The following is a 4,040-nucleotide window of genomic DNA, read 5'->3' as shown; positions in this document are numbered from 1 at the left end:
AACACACACACACACACACACACACACACACACACACACACAAGCACACATGGCAGATAGAAAGATACCCAGAGAGGGTCGGGCATGGTGGTACATGCCTGTAATCCCAGCACTTTAGGAGGCAGAGGCAAGAGGATTGCTTGTGTCCACGGGTTCGAGACCAACCTGGGCAACATGGCAAGACTTCATCTCTACAATAAATAAAAAAATTAGCTGGGCATGATGGCACGGGCCTGTAGTTCCAGTTACTTGGAAGGCTTAGGAGGATGGATCGCCTGAGTTCAGCAAGTCCAGGCTGCAGTGACTGTGAGCATGCCAGTGCTCTCCAGCCTGGGCCACAGAGTGAGACTCTGAATAAAAATTTTTTTAAAAATTAGCTGGGCATGGTGGTGCCTGCCTGTGGTTCCAGTTACTTGGAAGGCTGAGGCAGAAGGATCGCCTGAGCCCAATAAGTTGAGGCTGTGGTGGCTGTGAGCATGCCACTGCACTCCAGTCTTGGCAACAGAGTGAGACTCTGATGCAAAAAACAAAAAGAAGAAAGAAAGAGAAAGAGAGAGAGAGAAGGGGAGAGAGAAAGAAAGAAAAATATCCAGAGAGAGGACAGAAAGAAAGGGAAACAGAGTGGGAAAGAGAGACCCCACACACACCGAGAAAGAGAGAGCGCATAGCTGAAATAAACACAGTCAGGCAGAGACCCAGCAAGAGCAGGTCAGAAAGTCTAGATACACTCCCCGGGGCCCCCTACTGATGCTGATGCTGATGCTGAGGGTACTGAAGATAAAGTCGATCTTGTTCAGGTGGCAGAAGATGGACCAGAAGGACAAGCCCATGGCTGGGAGGAGGACCAGGCAGAGGACCAGGGCCAGTAACATGCAGCCCTCGCTCATATGGATGAGAACTGGGGGAGGGGGACAGATGCCCTGGAGTCATCTCCAGACACTCCCAAGGTCACCCTCCAGGTCATCTGCACCAGCACCCATGAGCAACACCTCAAAAATCACCCCTCACATCATCAAAGTCATCTCCTAAAAACCCCAGAGTAACTCCACTCTTACTCAGTCACCCAGTCACCCCTAAAGTCAGCTCAAAGATATCCCACTCACTCCCTCAGAGATGTCCCAAATCACCCATTACCTCAAGTTCATTCTCAGACACTCTCATAATCCACCCCACACACTCCAAGGTCACCCCACAGATGACTTCCAAGACCTCCATTCACATCCTCAAGGTCACTTCACAGAACCATCTCAATCATTTCTAGTTATGCCAACAGACACCCCTAAAGTCACCCTATTCCTAAAAGATATCCCACAACAACAAACATTAACACCCTCATTATCGCTCCCAGCACCCCAAACTGCACCCTCAAAGTTATCCAAGACACTTCAGACACCCCCGGTCATCCCCAAAGTCACCCTACTTCTGCTACAATCTCTCACAGTCATACTCCAAGGTCCCCCAGTGACCCCATTCACAAGTCCAAAACTCCCCCAGGCATCCCAGTGTCACCCCTCATCCACAGTCCAGAACCCCTCATAAACACACACAGATGTACGTACAAGAAAACTTCCACATCAAGCTCAAGCTTGCTAAAACCAACGGGTCAAAAACCCAGTTCCAGTTTACAGGTGATATATGTGTGTGTGTGTGTGTGTGTGTGTGTGTGTGTGTGTGTTTGTGTGTGTGTGTGTAGATATATATATAGAGAGAGAGAGAGCTCGAGTCTCACTCTTGTCACCCAGGTACACTTACAGCCATGGCAGCCTCAACCTGCTGGGCTCCAGCAATCCTTCCGCCTCAGCCTTTCAAGTACCTGGAACTACAGATGCACACCACCACACCCAGCTAGTTTTTGTGATTTACTGTAGAGACAAGGTCTCAACATGTTGCCCAGGCTGGTCTCGAACCCCCAGGCTCAGGCAATCCTCTCACTTCAGCCTCCCAGAGTGCTGGGATTACAGGCTGAGCCACCATGCCCGGCCATATTTTTTTTTTTTTTTTTTTTTGAGTCAGGGTCTCACTCTGTTGCCCAGGCTGCAGTATAGTGGCACTCTCATGGCCACTGCAGCCTCGACCTGCTGGGCTCAGGTAATCCTTCTGCCTCAACCTTCTAAGTAATTGGAACTACAGGCATGTACCACCATGCCCAGCTAACTTTTTGATTTATTGTAGAGACGAGGTCTCACCAAGTTACCCAGGCTGGTCTCGAACTCCAAGGCTCAAGAGTTCCTCTTGCCTCCCAACGTGCTGGGATGACAGGCATCAGCCAGTATTCCTGGACCTACAATTGATATCTACCCAATGTATATTTTCAATATGGCAGGAGGGTTTCAGTTCTTTCTGAGAACCACAGTCCTTCCAGCCCTTTTTCTGCTTTGTGTGCTCTGCAGCAGTGCAAGACTGTTCTCACCAAATGAGCTCAGATCTCATGTGCTTTGTTTTTGGCAAGCTGCATCATCTCTAACACCTAACAAGAAAGTGAGAACTTCCTCATATACACAGGACAGCAACAGCATGCTCAGGATTTAGGGAAACACAGAGTTCTTGATTCTCTCTACTCACAGAAGAGTTAAGAAGTAGAGGTTGGGGTCCGGCCGGGCGGACGCCGCCATGGACAGCCTGTTCGGCCGGAAGAAGCAGAGCCGGGTCATGGAGCAAGAAAAGGCCATCCTGCAACCGGAGCAGCAGTGTGGCAAGCTGAAGCAGTACCATAAGTGCATCACACAGCAGCTGGAGCAGGAGCGGGCCCTGGCACGGCAGCTGCTGCAGGACGGCCGGAAGGAACGGGCCAAGCTGCTGCTCAAGAAGAAGCGATACCAGGAGCAGTTCTTGGACAAGACAGAGAACCAGATCAGCAGCCTGGAGACCATGGTTCAGAGTATCGAATTCACCCAGATTGAGACGAAGGTGATGGAAGGGCTGCAGATTGGAAACGAGTGTCTGAATAAGATGCACCAGGTGATGTCCACAGAAGAAGCGGAGACGATCCTGGACGAGATCCAGGAGGCCGTGGAGTACCAGCAGCAAATAGATGAGCTGCTGGCTGGAAGCTTCGCTCAGGAGGACGAAGATGCCACCCTGGAGTAGCTGAGCGCAATCACTCAGGAACAAATAGAGCCGCCAGAGGCTCCTGCAGAGCCCCTACCTGAGAAGAACCCAGAAAAAGTCCCTGTCAAGGCTAGGCCCAGGCAAGCAGACCTGGTGGCAGCTTCGTAACTCACCTTCTCTTGCGGGACTCGTGGGGATTCCTCAAGGACTGCGGCCCACAGAAAGTTTGAGTTGAGGCCAGCTCTGACCGAGCTCCCTGGAGGTCAGCACGACGGTGCTGTGCAGAGCCACAGTGCACACAGGCTCGTGCACAACGGGAGGACAGTGTCTCCCTCACAGTGTAAAGTCTGATTGCTCTTGGCACTGCTGTCTTGCTCTCATTTCTGGATTAAATGGCAGCATTCAAACTCTCAGCCGAGCCCAGCCTCTACTGGTTGCAGTTCCTGCGGAGGCCGTGGCCCAGGCCCAACCTGATGCTCCTGGTACTCTTTATCTGCTGTCCCCAGCCCCGTGCAGCCCACGCTTCTGTGGGGAAGGCGCCATCAGACCTTAGGGTCCCCACGCTTCCTTTTACGTCCTTGCTGTTCCCAGTAGCTGGTGGTGACTTCCTTTAAGGGGTCCTTCCCGTGGCCTGCCTTCCTTATATGCCTCAGTTTCCATGTAGGTTGGGGATGGAAACCCCAAGAGGCAGGCATTTGCTGAGTCTCTCAGTGCCTCTGCCTTAGCGCCCCAAGCTCCAGTCCCAAGTTTGGGTATGTGGGACTGGGGGAATGACACTCCAGGAGCCCTGACTTCACCCTGCCACCCAGGGTCTGTACACAGTGGCTTGGTCCTGCTGAGAGGGGACATCTGGAAGGTGGTGGCGAGACCCTGCCCTGGCATGTGCAGCCCCTGAAGTTTGCCTGTGGGGGTCCCTGCAGCTCACGGACCTGTGGAGACCTGGGATGCTCATAACCGGCCAGCTCTGGAGCTGCCAGCAGCCAAGACAGGAG

General features: G+C 52.5%; 1 pseudogene across 1 annotated transcript; it reads left to right on the top strand.

Moving 5' to 3' along the window:
- Positions 1-2,591: 2,591 nt before the first annotated feature.
- LOC103274722 lies at positions 2,592-3,216 on the top strand (annotated as a pseudogene). The gene has a single exon (XR_505272.1). The product of XR_505272.1 is annotated as a charged multivesicular body protein 6 pseudogene (transcript).
- Positions 3,217-4,040: the final 824 nt, after the last annotated feature.

This window comes from Carlito syrichta, unplaced genomic scaffold, assembly GCF_000164805.1.
Source record: "Carlito syrichta isolate Samal-C Ts95f unplaced genomic scaffold, Tarsius_syrichta-2.0.1 Scaffold314869, whole genome shotgun sequence".
NCBI classification, from domain to species: Eukaryota; Metazoa; Chordata; class Mammalia; order Primates; family Tarsiidae; genus Carlito; species Carlito syrichta.
Note: the sequence above shows the minus strand (reverse complement) of the source record. Positions and strands in the feature narration are given on the sequence as shown.